Source organism: Carlito syrichta, unplaced genomic scaffold (assembly GCF_000164805.1).
Source record: "Carlito syrichta isolate Samal-C Ts95f unplaced genomic scaffold, Tarsius_syrichta-2.0.1 Scaffold302862, whole genome shotgun sequence".
Classification (NCBI taxonomy): domain Eukaryota; kingdom Metazoa; phylum Chordata; class Mammalia; order Primates; family Tarsiidae; genus Carlito; species Carlito syrichta.
In genome coordinates this window covers 1403285-1425618 of record NW_007246958.1, presented here as the reverse complement: position 1 = coordinate 1425618, position 22334 = coordinate 1403285, and the positions used below count along the sequence as shown (strand labels likewise).

The window sequence follows — 22334 nt, the reverse complement described above, 5'->3', positions numbered from 1 at the left end:
ATAAATAATTTTTTTTGTGTAAGATCAATAAATTTTGAGCATTGTTTTCAGTAGCTGTATAGCATTTCCATGTATAATTTTATCATAATTTATTTACAGATGCCTCTATTGTTGAAAATTTATATGGTTCCCAATTATTCAAAATATCATAAATAATACTTTGACAAATATCTTTAAGCACAATTTAAAAATATTTTGGATTATTTTCTCGGGATAGATTGGAAGAAGTGGAATTATTGACCCACACAGAGGGAACTTCTCAGGGTTTTCCCTATATATTGACATTGCTTTTAATTGCTTTTCCTAGGGGTTGTACGAACATTCCCACAAGCAGCAATGCATGAGGATGCAAGTCTCACCTCTGTCCTCCTTGTAAGCAGTCTTCTTGGTGAAGATAAGGGCTGGAAGCTATTTGTGCTTTCCAGAGATAAGCCCCACTCTGGAAATATTCATGCCTAACAATTGGTTCAAGGATGCTAGGCTTTCTTTTTGGGAGTTAAGGATGAGTGGGTGGGGATCTGGTAGGTTTAACATGCATGCATGTTTGCAGGAAATTTGATTTTTGTGGTTTGACTTCTTTCCTGATGGTTCTGTTATCAGTGACCTGGCACATGGATACAGGCTGGGTGAGGCCTGACCACTGACAGCTGTCATGGCAGCCTGTTGAGCTGCTAACGCTGACTTGCATTAAGTGGAATAAAGCAACCTCTGCTAAGTGAGAACTGCTTCAGTTTGCTTCTTCTGGTTTCTCAGTCCAGCAAAACAGTTTTCAAATCCTGAGAACTATTGACTGCCAATATGGGCACTTATTTTGCATTAGTTCTGCTGTTGCTTTAGTGGGTTTCCACTGGCTCCCCTTTCCCTGTGGGCAAGCTTCAGACAAGTGTGTCTTTTTCACCTTCTACTCAGTAAGACGCAGTGTAGAGAAAACCATTTTGAATAAATAACTAGGATAACCAGTTGGAAACTCCTTAAAAATCATTTACATAGTCACTATTCTAGAATTTTAATTTGATAACTAATCAAGTTAGTCTTTCCAGCAAAAAGGTCTTCATTCACTCTTAGTCTACCATATTGACTACAGTGTTTTGATTATATTGGCCAATTTATTGAGGCGAATAGTCAATTTGAATGATTTTCCCCCATAAAATTATCTGAAAGACTGACTAAATTAGTATAATTTATTTATTGTTTTGACTTCTGTAACTATTAATGCTAGCCGCTCAGCATCTGGCCTGGACAAATCAATGTCCAATTTATACTTCTATTTGGGGTTTTATAATTTGTTAAGAAAGAAATTACTTGATTACAGGTATCAATGCATACATTTTGAAATAGAAGGTGATGAATCCCGATAAATTAATGATAGTTCAAACAAAATTTTATTTGCTCAAGTCCAAAATTTTCTAGCCTTGTCAAGATAAGTGAAAACAAAGTAGTAATTCATGAATATATTAATTTTTTCCTGCTGTGAGCATTAATGATATTCATTTGAATTTTTATGATGTACAAACAGCCATTTATTTTTTAAAAGGGTTAAATCTTGGTTAGGGAAGATATTCAGCAACTGATGTATCACAAAATATGTTTATTTGGTATCCTTTATTTTCTTATTTTCCTGCTGTCTCTTGGGGACTTCTGTTCCACACACAGCTGGTGTTTAGCATTAAACTTCAAAATTTGACAAGGTGACATTTAGGTGAAACTCTGTATTGAAATATTTGCCCGATCAGATTTTCAAAGGCTTGCATTCTAACCTTGTGTCTAAGTACCACAGTACATGAAGATTCCATGGGAATTCTTGACTCACGTCCTGTATGTTGCTTTGGTTTTAGCCTCCTGAGATATTGCAGGTAGGTAGAAGGGACTTCCTTCTCATTCTATTTGCAACCACACTGGCAGATCTGGTGTTTTTTGCTTTGGACAGTAAGGAAGGCTTTTACAGCCTGCATGTGTGTGCAGGCAGATTTGGAAGGGTTAGCTCTAGGTCGAGGTGAGATGGAATGGAAAAACTGAACAGCCCTGCTCAGTTCTCCTGAATCCCAGTTGCCTTCATTCAAACCAACAACCGCTTCCTTCGGGCTGTATGAAAACTGTTCAGATGATTAAAATGGAAACTGGGGACATCGAGACATTTAAGATGGCTCTAGATGGGTTCAATTATGTTCTCATGAAATCAGTAATAGGTTACCTGGGAAATGAGACAGTCCACAGTAGCCCTACAGGGAATCCCAGGTATGTGGTTTCACCCGTGTAGCCCTCTGCTTATTTTTATTAAACTAGACAGCTCCCAGGAGGCCATGTGGCAAGTGCTGAAGAGAATGTATGTATAACTCATGGAATGACCAGGAGGGTCTCCAAATGTGGCAGCTCCTCATAATGCTTCTAGTTTTATTCCTTAAAATGGCTTTTAAAATCTCACATATGCAAGTATGACTATACTTATTAAAAAAACTTATGTCTGGTGTGATAAGAACCAAACATATGCCAAACTTCCAGTGTTTTACCCTTCATTTAACCTCTTCCTCTAGTTCAACCATCAATCATGTCCTCACAACCACTCCTGGCTATTGTCTTACAAGTCAAGCCAAGGTGTGATACTGTGAGAAGGTTATTTTATCAGAGCAACATTAGCAATATCTTAATGGATATTCATGAAAACCAATCCTAGGTATTTCTGTGACAGTCTAAATTTCAAGGGCGTATCTTATAGGAAAGAAAGTCCAAAGAACTAGAGACCTTTGCCTAATTGGTGTTCAGGACCCATTTCCATATATCTGAGAGCCTAATGTGGTAGATTTCCCAACAAGTCATAATGCTTCCCTCCTCCTTCATCCTGCATCGAGCGTGAGTTTTCTTTGAATTATTCTGTTTCCAGAGACGTGATCAGGGACTTTCCCTTTAACCTCTTTTTCCATTCTTCTCATGCCTTATCTCAGTGATCCTAGGGCTTGAAAATAAAGACACATTCTTCCTCCTTCAAAAAAGGAGTGATATCCAGATGATAGAATATAAACACTTAGCTGAAGAATAATTTTTTTAATATTAGAAAAAGAACATAGTAGTCATTTGGGGCCAGTTGATGAGCATCTAACCTAGGTTTATTATCTAGAAATGGTTCTTTATCTAGAAATGGTTCTTTATCTAGAGTGAGAGCTCATCTCTAAGATAATAATTTTTTCTCCAAAATTTTTCCCCCTCCTGCCCCTCCAAATGTTTTTAATTCAGTTTTAATGATTGCCTTTTTGGCTAGGCCAGTCCTTTTACCTCTTCTTGTTTTTGAATTTTTACTATTAGCTATTTCTATGCGGCCTTTATAGTGTCCTCATCATTGTTTAAACACACTATTCCTATACTTCTTTCCTCATCCTAGGATTGGTAATGGTTTATTTTAAAAACAATATGTTAATACCATGATGAAGTTATTCTTTTGACATTGTACATTTTCTGTCAGTCATGTCTGTTGTCAATCACGGCAATGTAAATGCTGCCAAATATACACATTTATTTTCCTAATTGCAAATTGACTTTTTATGGCTACTTATTAGAGAACCCCAGGAGACCAATAGTAATAATTGAGACACAGCTGCTAGAGACCAGATATTATTTCTTCAGTTTCCTATTCTAATAAATAATGAACCACCAGGTTGTTTATAAATAAATCAAAAGTCTTTGTAATAAATAACAAACTAAGAAGCAATTGCATACAATTTGCAGATATGGAGAGCTCTATAAATGCTAGATATAATACTAATCAGAGTTAGAATTGCCTTACTAATCGATAACCAATTTAGAGAATATTTCAACCATGTAAAATTATGGTTGGACATTCTCCTATCTCTGTTTCTTAAAATTCAAGTCTTCCTTCAAATTCCTTCTCCTCCGTATTTCCAATCCTGAACCCTCAAAAGAGCCTTCTTTCTTTGTTGAGCCTGTATTTATAGCACATACATAGTCTAACCTATGTATCTCATTCACTCATATAATTCATTAGTTTATGTATCTCTACTATGAACAAGGTGTTGTACTAGCCACTGGGGTAGTCTTTAGCAAAATAGAGTCCAGTAGACCTTAAGCTTCTTATGTGATTACCTGCATGTCTCCCTGGACAGTAAGTGCCCCTAAGGTAAAGACCAGGGAACACTCATTCATCCTTGTGACTCCTGCTGCCCTTGTCACAATGACCTATATCTGGTGGGTATCCCATCAATGGTAAGAATGAATTGGCTATTCTTTCTACCTGTTATATTCTTCATAAATCATTCAGAAACACAAATTTGAAGATATCAACACCTTCAAACATCTTTAAAGCCTTTGTTCTCCTTACACAATTGCTTACTATACAAATAAGTAACTCTCCAAGATGTTTGTCTACTTTCACTTTGTGTATGTGAACAAGCCTATTCTCTCCAGAATATGACCTAGTACCACATCTTTATTACGTAGCAAAGCACCAAATGTGACTGATAGCTCTGTCTGAATTTCTTGCAGGCAGATGTATTAAAGGCTTCTTCTGTCTCAAACTCAAATTATTTTGAAATGCTTCTGTTTTGGTAAGATGGTACATTCTTTCCTGTTTTGTGGAACTTGGATATAAAGCAACTAACCAAGAATGATTGTGAATATTTACTGAGTAACTATTAAGCACCAGTCATTGGACTAGGGACTTTCCACATATTATCACACATTTTCGTCCCAACAACCTTATGCGGTAGGTTCTGTTTTTATCCTGATGTTTTTTAGATGAGGAGACTGAGGCTCAGGGAGGTTGAGTAACTTGCCTGTTGTGCAAATGGGACTCACCAACGATCTCTGTCTCCACAGCCCACTACTCTTCATCAAAGTGGGATTTGTAGAGGTATTCATGCCAGAAGGGTATAAAACTTCCATATGATAAAATTTTAAATTTTGTTTCGTAAAAATTTCCCCATGCTAATCTAAAATAATAGATTTTCATCTAGATGACCACTTCATAATGAATAATATGACTGCATGTTCGGTTGCCTGAATTGGTAGGATTTTTAACAATCAAGTTGGTGCCAATGTTATTTTGGTTGCCATGGGCTTATGGGAATAAACGGTGGACTAATTATGTAACTTGCCTCAAGTGAAGGCCACATACTGCATAGAACACCGGTCCACTAAGTGCTTAGTTTTGCTGTGCATGAAGAAATGTGGGAGGAGGGCCGTACAGCACAGTGAGTGGGCTCCAAAACACCTGCGTTACAGCTTTTGGTATCATTGTCATAATGAGAATGGAGAGTTACATTTAGCAAAACATCATCATCTGAATATTGTCAGTGTTGTTCATTTGAGTTGAATTGATGTTACAGCTTACTTGGTTTTGGCTAGAACATTTAATTGCCATTAGATGGTTATAGAGGAGCTGAAACTATAAGAACTTAGTTTGACCTTTGTACATATTTAAGTATCATTATAATAAAAACCATTTACATCAAAATTGGGAGGGGAACAGTATAATTTTTTCCCTTAAAAAAAGTGGTCCAGGCCGGGCTTGGTGGCTCAGCCTGTAATCCCGCACTTTAGGAGGCCGAGGTGAGTGAATTGCATGAGCCCGCGGGTTCGAGACCCGCCTGGGAAACTTGGGGAGACCTCATCTCTACAATAAATCAAAAAATTAGCTGGGCGTGGTAGCGCGCGCCTGTAGTTCCAGCTACTTGGAAGGCTGAGGCGGAAGGATCGCCGGAGCCCAGCAGGTCGAGGCTGCAGTGGCCGGGAGTGTGCCACTGCACTCCAGTCTGGGCGACAGAGTGAGACTCCAGCACACACACACACACACAAAGTGGTCTGTGCATTTTTTCAAAATTGAGCCTACTGAATTATTCTGCACTACAGAATGAAAACCTTCCACTTACAAAATGTTCCCACACCTACCAGGGTTCTGGCCTGCCCACTCCAAGCCTTTCTTGAGGGATAAGGCATTGACATTTCCTTTCAGCCTGCAAATATCATCTAGGACAGTTAAAGCCTGACCTTTGGTGAAACTCTCCATTGCTGTAGTTCCTTAATGCACCTCTCACTGGCCTTGTCAATCAAGGTGCTTTTACAGTCTCTGTTTCTTTGTCCTAATTCTCATGACTGACAATTGTGTATGCACATCACCCATGGTTTGTAATCATTGTCTTATTACCACCATCATGATTTGTGAATTGAGGCTAGGAAGTAGTACCAGCCCCACCTAAGCAGAGACGATAATGACAATGTATTGAAATTTTAAAAGCTTCTGGTTTAAAAGGTCTCTGAGTCTGTCCAAAATGACTGCATTAGTTATTTTGGAGTAAAGAAAAGACAAGCCCCCGTTAAATGTAGATACCCGGAGAGGAGGTAATAACTGGTAATGCATTGATGCTTATTAACTCTTTGGTATTGGCTATGGCTAGTACCTAGTAAGACTTTAGAACAGAGGATAGTGAGATCTGAAGGAAAGAGAGGAGAGGCTAATTTTATAGCATGTGAACATGTGGTGAGACTTATGAGTAGAGGCCAAGGAAGCTGGCAAACTAAGGGAGCTTAAGAACAGTGCTACCTTGGGTGGCCCAGAGGACGTAAATGAGGGAACATGTTTTTCTGTGTATAACTCACTTTTCTCCTGTTAGCTAACATTCTAATAAAGTTTTTCCATTTTAATAAAATGTGTAGAAATGTGTTACAAGTGTTTGTTATACTATTATTATTACCATTATTATTTATTCTTATTCTACAGCAGCCTGCACAATGCAGAGAGAATATTGTCAGGTGCACAGAGTGGCAAATCCAAAGAGCTGGACTTTGGTCTTGGATTGGCTGTGATTTCCCTGTGAGAGACTGGACCTTCTCTTAATGACTTTTTGCCTCAGTTTTCTGATGTATAGCATTAAGGGGTTAGGCAAAATGATCACTGAAGTTGCTGCCTGCTGTTTCATCCTTTGTACATTCTAGACTTTGCAACAGTTTATTATAGCCTCCTCGTGAACATGACCACTGGTGGTGGTTTTTATTATTATTTTAATACTTATTTTTCACTGTAGGGCTATTCTTAGGCAGGGGCTGTGGGACTTCTTACTTTCATCGTCTCTAAGGGTAAAGTCATTCAATAACTTTTCAGGACGTCCTTAGGAAGAGCTTGAACCACCAGCTCATCAAACATTTCCATATGCTTGGAGTTCGCCATTTTATGGCAGGAGCTGCTCTTTCCCTTTCTCTGGGTTTCTTTTTAACTGTACTGCCTTCTGCAAGGGATTTCCATCCTAAGGATGGCAAGATGGATGGGTCCTCTGTCACAGCTAGGTTTTCAGCTGACTAAAGGGAGGAAAGAATGGCATTGATTTTGTAGAAGTTGTTAATTTTACCTTATTTTTATACTTCATCACAGTTCTGAATATATCTAGCAAAATCTGTTTTCAGGAAATAATATCTGTATTAATAGGTAACACTGATCCTGATCTTATGTGCAGGGTATTAGTTTAAGCCTTTTACTCATGACATTCAGTCCTCACAGTACCTTCATCCACATTTGACAGACAAAGAAACTGAGGCAAAAAGAGGTTAAATAAGCTGCCTAAGGCTACACAGCTGGTAAGTGACACAGCTAGAGTTCCAAGCCAGGTGACAACACTCTGCATCTATGGTTTTTACATTACTTAATACTAGCATTTATGTATGTTATCCCAAAGTGGTACAGACTGTTTATCATTTTTCTATAAATTGAACCTTGAAGAGCTCACTATAATTTTATTCTGAAAAGGTAACCAACTCATACTTTTTACTCCTGCTTTCCTGTTTTTGATTTTTTGTGTCTAGTAAATAAGCTATTAGGAACCAATAGAATCCATGTGTCATTAACTACCAGAGTTGGAGAGGGAAAAGGGAAGGATTTTAAAGGATGTAGATGAAAAGCCAGATGAAGAGATACATAGGGTAATGTTTGGAAGGGTCCCGAGTTCAGAAATTTCTATCCATGTGTAACACAGTTATGGTACATCATCCTCCTGGCTTATATATGTTTTCAACAACACGTAAGTGCTCCAGACCTTGTCCTTTTGTGTGTTTATGGAGGGTTCACTCTTTAGGTATGATTGATTGCATCATTGACCATTGGTGATCAACTCAACCAGCAGCCCCTTTTCCCTCCCTGGAGATGGGGGAAAGGCTGAAAGTTTCAACCCTTCAATTACATGGTTGGTTCCCCTGGCAACCAGTGCTCCATCTGGTTATCTAGGGGCCTTCTGAACAACCCCTCTTTAACCTAAACTAAGGTGTGTTGAAAGGGACTTATTATAAATAACAGAGGATTTTGACCTTTATCTCTCTCAGCTGCTCTGAGCTGTTTCAGGAACTAGGACAAAAGACCAAATCTTTGAACAAAAGATCCTCCTATTGCTCCTCTCACTCTAATCACTTAGGAAATTGCAAGGGTTTTGGGAGCTGTGCGCCAGGAACCTTGGACAAAGACCAAAATATATGGTTCTTATTATATTACAGTATCACAGCATGATACCAGGAGACTTCCACCTTGAAGATTCAGTCAGTGAGGGTTGGCATCATGTTTTATAACTCACTACTGCATCACCCATGGATAAGCATCTTGTACCTAACAAGCTCTCCTGAATTATTATTTGAATTTTTGGATATATTAAATGACTGTTGATAGCATTCTAATTATGTCATTATCAGTATTCACTGGGTGGTTTTCTACCTAATCATCAAAATAATGTTTCATAGCGTTTCAAAATTATCTTTCACTTCATGCATGCCAATATATCAAAAAATACTATGGTTGTTTTTTCCCTCATTGTTTTGACCTGGTGAGATGGAACAATCAAGATTTAGGGAGGCTGGGCTCAGTGACTCAAGCCTGTAATCCCAGCATTTTGGGAGGCCAAGGTGAGAGGATTGCCTGAGCCCATGGGTTCGAGACCAGCCTGGGCAACATGGTGAGACCTTGTCTCTACAATAAAAATAAAAAAATTAGCCAGGCATGGTAGCATATACCTGTAGTTCTGGCTACTTGGAAGGCTGAGGTGGAAGGATCGCCAGAGCCCAGCAGGTCGATGCTGGGGTGGCTGTGAATGTGCTACTGCGCTCCAGCCTGGGTGACAGAGTGAGACTCCAACTTAAAAAAATATATATATATCCTTCTTTCCATCGAGTGACTTGATGTTGGAGAAAAGGAAGCCGCAGCTCTTTCCCACGCTGCCTGCTCAAGTCTCCATTCCACAAGAAGCATGTACCTTCCCACGGCCCCCTGCTATGAGCATAATGATTCACTACCTATCCTCTGTGCTGTATTGTCAAGAAATTATTGGGTCTAAGCAGAACACGACTTTCAACTACCAGAAGCTTGCATAAATGAGCATTTCTTGAAAACAGTGAAGAGATTCTTTGACAACGTTCTCTGTGCTTACTCTTGCCTTCTGCTGCAGAAATAGAGGAAAGCAGCATGCAACTATTAGAAGAGTTCTCTCCTCCTTATCTGATAGTCATAGAGCCCTGAGAGAGAGTCCTCAGCCATGTGCAGAAGGACTTCACCTCCAAACCGATCTTCAAGTGAGCAGAGATCAACAGGTGGTCATTGGCTTCCCCCTAGGACATATGCTGGGTGCTAAGAATGAAATGTGGGCCCAAATCATGTTCATCCCTTAACAAGTGGAGCCCTTCCCTGTCGGGACATAGACTGAAGCCATGTCTAAATTTTGAAAAGAAATTTTTAGAACAAAACTTTTTGTGGGATAATGATATTAGGTGCAAAGCAGAAAAATTCTAAAGCTAAGAGCAGTTCCACACTTTGAGATTTCTTACCACTGAATGACACAGATGCTTCTGAAAGCTTTCTGAGCATTTTTGAATAGTTTTTTGGACATAAACTTCAGTGAGATAAAGGGTTTTCAGATATTTACCTGGACTAAGAGGAAACATCTCCAGAACTTCTGAGGGATTCTTACACAGAGAAACAGGAAACTCATATTGACTCAGTGTGTGTCAAAAATTGAGCAATGTCACAAAATACCTCGACAAAGACTTGGAAGTCCCCAACAATGCCTAAAACAACTTCCTGATTTATGGAAAAAAATGTATTAAAATAATAAGATAGATGATGTTCACCAAGAGAAAAATAGGCTTTGACTCTCTCCTGAGAATGTGGCAGGGCATTGGCATATATCACTTTTCTAGACCTTCTGTTTATGTTTCTTCCTCAGCTACTCACTCCTTAATATTGTTCAGTTTATCTTTTTTTCCCCCTCCTCTTTGAAACCATGCTCTTGAAGGCCATGGAACTCCGATCTGGAGAGCAAAGTTCTTTCTTAGCCTTCAGCTTCCCTGACTTTCACATAGCACTGATGCCATGGACCAGTCCTCCTTCCCCTAAACCCACTTTCTATGCTTCTGTGAGGTTTTTCCTGTTTCTCCTCCTTCTCTATCCCCACCTCCCTTCCCCTTTCCAAACCTTCCATCATTTCCTGCAGAACCTTGTTGATGGCTATGCAGGTGGCCGTCCATCCATATGACCCTCTTCAACTCTTCACTGAGCTACCAGGGAATTTTGTTAAAATGAGTTCCTTATGATAGCACTCCACTTCTTCAACCATCTTCCTCACCCCTGATCCTTATCTACTGAGCTGGAAGCAGATTTGTTTATAAAAGGTACATAGCAATATGGCCTCATCCTACCTCTTCCCCATGTGTCAGTCTGGACACCTGTAGTTTTCCTGTTGTCTAAGCTCTCCCTCCTCTATGTATTTAATAAAGATTTTCTCACAGCCTAGAATATTTTCTCCCTCTGCCTCCTATTACCCTTTCTCTAAATGTCTACTGCATTCTTCTCTATCTATTCTCTAATACAGCCTGTTCCGGAAGCATTTCCTGATTGCCCTGCCAACTGGGATCCCTCCCAGTGAGTCTCCAGAGCCCTACCTATGCATCTTTTCTTTCAATATCCACCTCCATCAGTGGCCTGAGTGTCCCTGCATAATCACAGTGCCTCAGGACGTGTCCTTCTGTCCAACTCTAAAGCATCTAAGAGGCATCAGGGCAGTTTGTACACAGTGGATTCTCAACATATGATTTTAGAAGAGGACTGTATGAGTTTATATGTGATATTCAAAAGTTAATGGATTCATCCTCATTTCTTTCATGAAGGGTTATATAACGAGTGCCATTAAATAATAAAATTACTGAAGAAAATGATTTAATATCCATAAATATTTATAATTAATTATTCAGACTTGAATGGTAGTCAGCAGTCTTTCGTTATTCGCTATAAAAATCTGTCATTGATTTATCTAACAATTAGGTTTAAAAATGCAGTTAGCTTTAGGAAACACATGGTTTTATCTACGAAAATACTACTGAGGTCATAAACTGGTTGGGCATATACTGTATTAGCACTACCATTGATGTGTTTTCTATGCTGCTGCTAATCACATTTGGTTTCTGGTAGTGATGGAAGATTCTAGTGCATTACAATTATGAAATGTTATTGGTAATTTATACATTATTGTTTATTGTTAAAAAGAGTAAAGAGAAGGAAAAAATAGCTTAGACAACCAGTTGGATAATTTAGTTCATTAGACATTTATTGAGTTCCTATTGAATGCTAGGTATTGAGATAGGGGTGTGTGTGTGTGTGTGTGTGGTGTGTGTGTGTGTGATGTCATCCTTGTTATTGAGAAGTTATAGAGTGGTGTCCTAATTGACCGTCGTGGAGGATTGATTATGGCAAAAGGAGAGAAAAACATTGATATGCTTTAGGAGTTTACCAATTAATAGAACACAAAAATGTATATGTGCATTTAAACATGACTTATCAAAAAACACAAACATGCATGCGTATTACTAAACAAACTGTCCTAAAACATGGCTCCTAAGAGTTCAAAGCTGTGGAACCTAGGAAAATCACATTGTCAAATTAAAAAGTACAATCATCTGGCAGACACAATTTGAAGCTTAAGGCTGGTATCTGAACCAACCTCGAGTTAGTCCCATGAAGGCTTTTTCTCCCCCTGGGCTACAAAAAGGCACCCTAGTAGTTCTTCTCTGGGAATAAATTCCCATATCTTTTTACTTCTGGAGAGGTCTCGTGTTCTTGCACCCTTCTTTGAAGTTGATTGACTTAACTCAGTTGACATGTCCTCTGAGTTCCTTCTCCTTTCAAGGAGATTGATGTGCCTTGGGGTGGGCTAAGACCAAGGTTGAATTTTTATTCCTTCATTCATCCAAGAAATTCTGGTTAGTTTGTACTGGGTACTAGGTACAATGTTGAGCTCCAGAGACACAATATGAGCAAGATACACATACCCAGAATTTGCAGAATTTCATTGGGAAGAGAGGCAACTAAACATAGTATGGAAAGGTAAGGGCTATAATGGAGAAATATGCATGATGAGAATTTTGTTTTCAATGTCTTCTCTGTGGTTTGGCCAAGCACTGGGGAATGAGCACAGAGAGATTTGATAGGGATTAAACTAACACAGGAGCTACAAAAGGACTATTGTTCAGCTCTTTTAATCTTGGTTAGGTAACTAAAATAGAGCTATATGGTCTATAACATTGCTATTAAAAGGAAGTCTCAATACATCCATCTTTAGACTTTATATGTGAACTTTTATGTTAGGAAAATCTGTAGTTTTTAAAATGTGGATTTCTATTATGGTACTTGGGAATTTGGGATACATTTTCCTAGAGAAGCATCATAAATTATGACCAAATCTCCAGACTAGCCCAAAACCCTGTTATATGCATGATGTACTTGGTGTAAAATATAGGATTCCTGATTTGAGAGATCTTGTTCCTTATGTTGCTGTGGGAAAATATTCAGAATTCCAGATTGGAATACACGCACGATAACCTTTTCCTCTGTAGTCTTTATAGTGAGAACAAGGGTTTCTTTTCCTGACTGCCCTCCTTACTAAGCATTGTGAAGGAGAATTCCAAGAGCTTCAGGTCTCTGGGTTCTAGCACAGGTGTTCTAGTGGAGGTAGAGGCTAGCAGGTGGTGAGAGTTGTGCCTATGTGTGAGCGCACGTTCATGTATATTTATGTGTGTGTCTGGTTGTTGATTGTTGAAGAAGGTTTCTAAACTATTTTAAGTACTTTACATGTATTACCTCATTGAATCCTTACAATACACCCCCATGAGATGGCACATTATTGCTCTAAAATGCTGGCATGTTTCATGGGTGAGACCTTTGACCTCTTTTCTCACTAAACTCATTCATCCAGTACCATGGCTGTAAGTGTCATCTATGATATTCCCCTGGCTTCTGAACTCAGGACTCTTGGCACCAACTGTTCATCACTTAGATGAATAACAGAAATCTTCAACTTGATGTGTCCTAAACTGAGCTTCTGATTTCGTTCCTCCAGACTCACTCCTTCCACAGTCTATCTTAGTAAGTGGCAGTTTTGTGCTTCTAGATACTCATGCCAGAACCTTGGTGTTATCTTTGAATCTATCAGCAAATACTGTTAGTATATTAAAATTACCCAGGCTCCCACTGCTTCTCACTGTATATAACTGTATATATCAGGAGGAGTCTGTAGGGTGCAATAGTGAGGCCATTGTCTTGATGATCATAGTTTTCACTATAATGGTTTCAGTTCATTAACCTCTTTGGTCTGTATCACCATCATCTTCTGTCTGGATTACTGCAGTAGTTTCCTAATAGGCCCCCCATGTCTGTCCTTGCTCCATTGATCTATACTCCAAATAACTTCCTTCTATACTCCAGGTGAATTATTTTAAACCATAAGTCAGTTCACGAAACTCCTCTGTTCAGAATCCTCCAGTGGCTTTCCCATCTCAGGGTAAAACCGCAGTCCTCTCCACAACCTGTAAGGTTGTATGTTCCTGCCTCCTGCTTTCCCTCTGAACCTATTTCATACACTCTGTCTTTCTAACCATCCTTACCTTTTTCCTTATTGATCAAAGACATATTCCTGGCCATCCCCATGTAAAATATAGAAAATGCAATATGCTATAACCCCACTGCACAGGTTTTGATTGACTGGTGAAAATATTCTGAAGGGTATCTGTGCCTTCTGGTAGAGAGGTCAATGAAATGTATGAAGAGAGGTAAATTCACCAGGAGGGAAGTGAATGAAGACTGAGAGCCATGCTTGATAAAGACAGACTTCATCCTCACCAAGTCTAAGCCAAGACAGACCATGGTTGAGTGGTCAGTTGAACTCACTTTCCCTTTCTTTTATATTATATACTTCCCATGTCATCTTTTAAGAACCATACCCTTATTACATGTTTTAATGTTTCATATTTAGTATTAGAGGTGATTGTACATTGTAAGTGAAAATACAATAGTTGCATTTGGAAGAAGGAAAATAATAAAACCAGTCTTAAGAAATATAGAAAATGAGAAAAGTAAGTGAACTGGTGAAGAGAGGGTATATAGGGACTTGACTTGGTTTATGTAATGAAGATTTTTTAGCTTGAGTTGTGTGCCAGACCCTGGCATCTGAAAGGTGGAATGATAAGGTAACTAACTATAAGAGACAAATAGCAAGACTCTCTCAAAAAGACAAACCTAAAATAATGTTTCTCGACTTTCACACCTCATCCATTCCTAGCACTGAACTAGGTTTTAGAAATTCAGTAGTGAACACTGATCTCTGACATCTTAATAAGAAGCTTCAATGTTGTTAGCTGTTTTTCCAGGTCAACATATGGGATGGTGCTAGCATTGGTTAGAAGAGTGGGAAAGCGAAGGGGCCCACGTTCTCTCCTCTAACATAAAGATCTTCCCAGGTCATGTTGGAATTTTAGATAGATCCCTCATAGTGGTATAACTGTATATATCAGGAGTCTGTAGGGTGCAATAGTGAGGCCATTGTCTTGATGATCATAGTTTCCACTATAATGGTTTCAGTTTATTAACCTTACAAATTGTCTTAGTTAGTTTTGTACTGCTATTACAAAGTTCCTGTGACTGGGAAATTTATAAAGAACAGAAACTTATATTTTCATAATTGTGAGGGCTGGGAAGTCCAAGATCAATGTGCAGCAGGTGTAGTTGTCTGATGAGAGGTGCTTTCTTCTCCCAAGATGGTGCCTTGTTGCTGTGTCCTCCACAGAGTGGGTGGGGGGGGCGCTATATCCTCACATGGCAGAGGGCAAAAGGGCAAGCAAGCCTAACGCTACATGAAGCCTCTTTTATAAGGGTCTTCTTCCTACTCACAAGGAGTGGAGCCCTCATGACCTAATTACCTCATGACCTAATCTCTTAATTCCATCACATTGACCATTAAGTTTTAACACCTGAATTTTGGAGCGGACACATTCAAACCATAGCACAAGTGTTCCATCGACTCTTTTGAAGAAGGAAGATATCCATCCTCTTCCCATCTCATGTCTAACATGGCCTTTTGTGTAAAGTAGTGTAGAGCCCAGAGCAGTTAAGTTACCAGTTTTCAAAAGTAGACTCATGACTAAACTCTTTCAGCTGTTCCTGCCTATTTCCTCCACTGGCTCAGTCTCTTTTCCCAAACCCTCTGCAGATCTTCCTCAGAAACCTTACTACCAACACAGTAAGAGTTCTGCCCCAGAAGCCTATCACAAGGGGTGAGAGGCATGGGGAACTAGTTCCAGTTGCAGCAGGCAAGAAAAGAGTTTCATAAAGGTTTCAGGTTGTTTTTTTCTAGGCTGGAATCTGGGTCAGCTCTTTCTTGTAAACAACACATGGCACCAGAAAGTGGGGGACGAATTATGGATCATCTTGAATTGTGATTTTTTGACAATGGAGAGAGAAACTGGAAGTCATTTACACAACTGCCTAGCGTGTGTCAGTCTCTCAGTTGGGGCCATTGGTTGAACAGGCCAAGGGCAGACAGCTTTATCTAGACAGGAGGGGGCAATGCAGACATCCAATCAGACTTGCTTCCATAGGAACCTGAAGGGCATTGCAATTGTTGGCTAGGGAAAAAAAGAGAGAGGGAGAGAGGTGAGATAAAAACCATCTTCAACCAAAGGATATAAAAAGAAGGGAAGGATTTTAAGAATGACCTGAAGCAGGGCAGTGACTTACTTTCAGATCAGAGCGAATTGTGCTGGCAATGAAAGTTAAGGAAGAGAGAATAATAGGCAGCCTTCTGGATTTAACACAGCAGGAGACAGTGAGAAGCTGTGAAACGCAGGAAATTACGCAAGTGGAGAAAGTGGTCATCAAAGGTGAGCAAGGCTCTGAGACATCTCTTAGTATTGGGAGGCAGTGGGGGAGGGGAGAATAGCTCTAGTAAAGTCTGGTGGTATCACATTCCACTTGTCTTGCCAGCATGGCAGATCAGGAACCATGCTGGGTGCCAGCCATTACAGGAAGAAGCAAGAATGCTCAACATATGGGAGGAGATGTGAAAACGTCAATAAATTGGTTCACTTTGCCAAGTGTTGTAAATAACAACACATGTGCAGACAGGAGGGCAGAAAGGCGGAACTGGGCAGCTCTCCCAGAGGGGAGTATTCTTGCTGGTATTGGCACGGTTGTAGTGGGGTCAGGGCCTCACTGTGAAGTACCCTGGAGCCTGTGGTTAAGCCTTGACAGCATTTTTATCTAAGTTGGAAAATGGTGCTGAAAGGAAAGAGAATGATAAGTAAAACTAAAAGACTGAAGTAGGGAAGTTGTTTTAGAAAGCTCAGTAGTTCAGGTTCCATTTTGGTTGAAGATGGGCTGATAAAATTGAAAGGTTTAGGACAGTGATCCTTATTCTTATCCTAAAGTCATCTTAAACCCTGGGTTAAGGCAACTTATGGCTTTCGTAGAAAGTAAAACAGTTACTGAAGAACAGATGAGTGGTTAAAGGTGAATGGGCAGTCAGATGAACATGTGCAAGCAGGGTTATGGCAAATGCTAATGTTTCACGAGTGATTATAGCTGCTGGGCTTTGCACTAAATTCTTTACTAGGATTATCTCATTTTAACCTCTCAGTAGTCCCAATTTATAGCCATGGAAACTGAGGTTTAGTGGGCAAAACTAATTTGCCTAAAATCACAAAGTCAAATTGTTGTAGAAGGAGGATTCTGATTCAGACTCCAGGACCAGCTTTAACTATCAGTCCATCTTCTCCTAATTGACAGTCACAAATGGATGGGGAGCTGGCATTTGAACCTGGGACTTTCTAACTTTGCGCTTCTCATTGTGGAAGTACAATCTCTTCTAAAGAGCTGAAAAATAGAGTACCCACTGGAAATTTGGGGATTTAGGGATGGGGGAGGGAGAAGAATGGTAAAGTATGTGACATTTAATCCATGGAACAACCCATTGAAGTTGGTACCATTATGGTCCTCACATTGAATTCAGTGCCTAGAGATATTCAGTAACATGTCCAAGGTCACGCATCTGAAAAGTGGCAGTGCCAAAATTCAGACCTGACAGACCGACATCGAAGTCCATGTTTTACCACTATACTCTACTACCCCTCTATATGTAAAAAGACCCGTGACTATAGGAAAGAAAGGAGGAGATCATGTATCAGATGAGAAATGGAGAGTTGCTGTGTTGTGAACTAAGATGGTTAACATTAATATGAGTTAAGATTTATTGAGTACTCATGATGTGTCCCAGTCTTTGTTCTAAGTGCCTTACATTATTAGCTATCAAACCCTCAAAACAGCACTATAAGGCATATACACTCCTAGCATTCCTCCTTTACAGGTGAGAAAACTGAACACAGAAATTAAGTGACTTGCCCAAGTTTGCACAGCTAGTATAGTTGGAGAGCTGAGAGTCAATAATTCAGAACCTCTTGAATTTTACTCAATTCAATAAATATCAGACGGTTATATAGGTGAGTAAGTCACAGCTCCTGCCCTCAACATTGAGTGGAAGAAAAGGCAAAAATGAAATCAGCATCCTGAGAGGTACAAACACAGAACAATGGCAGTTAGTGGTGGCGAGGGGATCTCATCTAGTGCAGGACAGCCTCAGAGCCGGGTATGAAGGCCACGATCTCAGACATGGCTTTGAGGATGAGTGGAATGTTGTTAGGTGGGGACGGGATATAGGAGGATAAAGACTTGAGGAAAGTTTGAGTAAGCTGTTCAAGTCTATACAGCTATATTTGACACAGATAAAGCCCTTAAAACAAAGCACTTGATTGTTGCTGCTGCTGCTGTTATTATTATTATTAGTGACAGAGCTTGAACTTGATGCTGAAACTTGTGATCCTTTTCTCAGCATTGATGTGGCAGTTGATTAGTCTAGATGGAAAGACTGTCGTCTTGTGGCTGTCCTGGTTTGCTGGGCTGAAGAACTGTTTCATTTAATTTGGTAGATCCTAGAGAGTTATGGAGGACTTTTAATGTGGAAATGACACAAATATTTAGCTGTTTTTGGGGGGGTATAGCAAACTGTATGCTAGGTACTGAGATAGGGACCTTTCTTTCCCCTTTGTTTCCTCCAATACCTGCTAATCTTATCATAAGGAGTGTTAACAGCCTCCTTGACCTTCTAATGAGTTCTGTCCAGCTTTCCACTCCCAGGCAGCCTTCTAGTCCATTGTCCCTTCCCTACTAGAAGGTCTGAACAACTCAGACCTTTCTTGGCTGGATTTTCCTCAAAGCTGCAGTGTCTCTCACGCCTTGCTTTCTTTTCTTTTCACCGTTTCTCTCCAGCACTCCATGTCCCATTTGAAAGTCAAAGGTGAAAGATGACAGAATACATCTTACTTTGGCTGCCATAGCAACCTTCACCTGCTTTGCTGCTCACTTTTGAAGTGTTGCCCTCCTGTGAAAAGTTACTTTGCATATAATTGCTCGGCTCATCCGGAAGTTTCTGGCTTTCTTTAAGCTTCTAAGCAATGATGAAAGGGTGGTCTTCTACCTCCAGGCAGGGCTTCTGAACACATCTTCCCTGGTGGTGTGGGCGTTCTCTGCTATGTACAGAGCCGCTCATTCCCTGTTCACTCTTTTGTTTTGTTTTGTTTTGTTTAAATGCAGTCAGAGATGGTGAATCTTGAACTGGATTATACAAGCTCTGGTTTACAAATGACTCAGCTTTAAATTTTTAAAATTTAAAGTTCTGTTGAAACTAACCAACAAAAATTTTAGACTCCTACTCATTTATGAAGACTGTGCTTGTGATCTTCGTTTGATTCCACAGAGCCTCTCTCCACCCCTTCCCCCTGCAAAATGCCCCTACACCCCAGAGCCTGACTCATAGGCTCCATATCGATGGTTTCCTTGATTTACAGTTTCCAGTTGGGTTTAACCAATGGGAGGTGCCAGCAGGAGATGAGAGAAAGAGAACAAGGTGAGGATAGTTATTCCTCTGGCACTCACTTTTTGATTCTACTATGGATTGACCACATCCCTTAATGGAAGAGCTGTCAAGGTGTCCTCTCCACATAGCCCTCTGTTCTCTTCAGATTCTCTCTGGGTCTTAAGAGACTCTTCCCCTCCTCTCATCTCATCAGGTCTAGGGAGAATGCTAGTCCAGGATTTTTCACTATCTGTTGTGGTTTCCCTATACCCTGCCCATACCTTTGGTAAACAGGTCCTTTATTAGACTCTTTTCAAATTATCCAGTTTGAGCTTGCCATCTATTTCCTGTTGGGATCTTGACTAATAGAATGTCCAAACTTCTTCTGCTTTGGGTGAGTGCTCCAATATTGCTTGTTTTGTTTAATAAGTCTGTGATTCATTATAGATCATTCTTTGTAGACACAGATTTTTCCATCTTTCATAACAACTTCCTTACCCTCACACCCCTCATAAAAGATGGCATTTTAAAAAATCTGACTCTCTTCTCTTTCAGGAAACTTTTTCTAAACAAGTTTTCTTGTTGATGTCATTAGGTTTGTGGCAATGGAACTCAAATACCCTCTCCCCTTGTCCCATCTGATCCTGGGTAAATTTGAGGGTCTTCCTTCCCTTTTTATTATGTTCCCTGGAAGAATATATAAGATCTGCAAATCCTTTGGGCATGAAAGTCCTAGAGGTGTAAAGACATTATGATGGGCAAGTCTGTAATGCCATCACTCTGTAGAATTCAGTGCAAAAGGAGATGATGGAAACAACCTTTTGGTTTTTTTAAACACCTTATAAAAATTCATAAGATGCTGCTTCCATAGGAAATTGAATTAATTATATTATTGTCCATGGTGCTTAAGGTGGAACAGTGGCTTCAGTAGATATCCTGAAGAGAGCAATGAATGAAGATTTGTGGATAATTTCCTTTGAAAGCCATGAGTTGAAAACTGCATGTTCCTGATTCTTTCAAGACTGATCCCAAATGGTATCAAGAATAGCATGAGGTTCATATGGCTCAGCAGGTGTGAAATTCTGCAGCTGAATTAAATAGGTTCTATTATATTTCAGAAAGAGCTCTAATGGGTTTCTATGGAGCACAGCCTAAGAATATCATGTCTCTCCTTTGTATCTCAGGATGGTTGGCTTGGTTTGTTGTTACTAATATTATACTTCAATCTGCCTGTAAGATGAACAAAAATGAGCAAAAAGCCTGTCTTATCCCTTGAAGGATCTAGATATTAAAATACCAAAAGGAATAATCTAAAAGACCTCACGTATAAGGCTGGACCAAAAATGAAAGCTGAGAATATAATTCAAGAAAAATTATTCGTATTATTTATGTAAGCATATTCTTCTAACGAGCTCATCTTGTCACAGTTATTACTAAAGAATCAATTAGTTTTAGAGCTGAAGAAATTTTAAACAGTGCAAAACCTTAGGTGTCTGTGCTTTAAAATTTTGAACTGGATTCACTTAATTTTATATTCAACTTCAAAATAGCTTATAGGCATTTCAGATCTACTACTTATTAATGCAACATTGTATTCCCAGTTTTTGTCATCAATATTCAAGCTGACATTGTCATCTCTAAGTTCTTCCAAACTAACAAATCTCCCAAAATCCATTGACTTGTTTTTCAATCAAAACTGAACTTGAAGTCAGAATGAATTATTCATTAATCATTGTCATTTATTCTGTTTTCTTGTTTATTCTCCTCAGCTGGCCATAACATGGAATCAAGGCATTTTAAAAATCCGTTGCCCTTATTGTGAAAAGTTTTATATTCCTGTTCTTAAAGTCATATGAGTTGAATCTTTAACATTCTTTTTGTCTAGGAAAAAATAAATTTAAACTTATTTCTTTCATATGTCTTACTCATTTTTCTCCTTTTGTGGATCATTGCTTTCTATTAAAAAAAAAAAGTCTTGCTTTCTAGTTTGAGTCACCCAGAAGAGAAAAAATATAGGCAGGTTATATTATGACCATCCAAATTAAAGCCTTAAACACTGGAGAAAGCATTTGTTAAAGGTTATGAATTTCTCTTTCTTGAGCATCCTTAAACCCAGAGATAAACAGATATCTTTTTTCTTGTATTTTATTCCAATCATTGAAAAATAAAAATCTCACAGTAAGAAAAGCCCTTAAAGGAAATAGCACCCATCGCCCTGTTCTTGGATTCCCTCTATGACATCCTGCTAGATGGCCAGACCCTGCTGTGTGGGGGTGCTCATTGGACATCACCAATACAAGGAGCTCACTGAGATGCAAGACAGGACGTTTTGTTTTAACCCAGATTGTAAAAGATCCAGAATCCCTTATATTAAATTCGTTCTTCCTGGTTTGACTTCTACTTTCTTACACGAGAATTTTATTTTCTCTTTCAAAATTTGAAGTCAACCATGATTTTGCTCAAGAATTTTTTTCCTTATACTATTTTTTCCCATAACTCTGTCTCTAAGATGACAGAACTTTTAGTCCTTCTGTAAGACAATAGTTTCCCCTAGAAGATTTTCAGTGTTTTTGTAGTTTGTAGCACCCAGAATTGGCCACGATGTTCCCTCCATTTTGAGGGGACTCAGGATGAGATGATCAACACTCCACTCCTTCTGGTCACACATCACACTACTGACTGGGTGATTTTGCTGGATAGTAAAGCTAGTATAAGCATCTCCAGGAATGTTTACCACATTATTTTTCTTTCTGTGGCTCATCAGCAGTTCTCATGGATTTATTTGTGATTAGCTTCCCTTCCCCCATTGTTGCCCCCTCCTTCCCAGTTTAATGCTTTCTGGACCAGAACTCCTATGGGCTGAAGTACAACACCCTATTCTTGTGAATTATACCTAATTCTTTGAAAGGTAGAATTATTTAGAATTCTGCAGTTCAGAAATCTGAATCTCATGTACATTGATGACTCTGTGACAATAATGACATCCGATAGAAGCAGATGTCTCCTTATAGTCTCTTCCCCTGGGTTTAATCATACAATATAAATGTCTGTTAGGAATGAAATCAGGCAGTTCTGGAAAGAGTAATTCCTTGTGTAGAAACCCAGTAATGCATCTATCATCCAAGTTGATTT

At 39.3% G+C, this 22334-nt stretch overlaps 1 protein-coding gene across 2 annotated transcripts in view; it reads left to right on the top strand.

Moving 5' to 3' along the window:
• The window catches only part of RCAN2 (regulator of calcineurin 2), a 277176-nt gene that overhangs the window by 6772 nt on the left and 248070 nt on the right, over positions 1-22334 (top strand). The window contains exon 1 of one of the 2 annotated variants that reach the window (XM_021711891.1): positions 5698-5717. The exons of the other annotated variant lie outside the window; for it this stretch is intronic. The gene's annotated coding sequence lies outside the window, so the exon portion shown is untranslated. Of the gene's footprint in view, positions 1-5697; positions 5718-22334 lie in introns of those variants that run through there. 2 annotated transcript variants of the gene reach the window in all.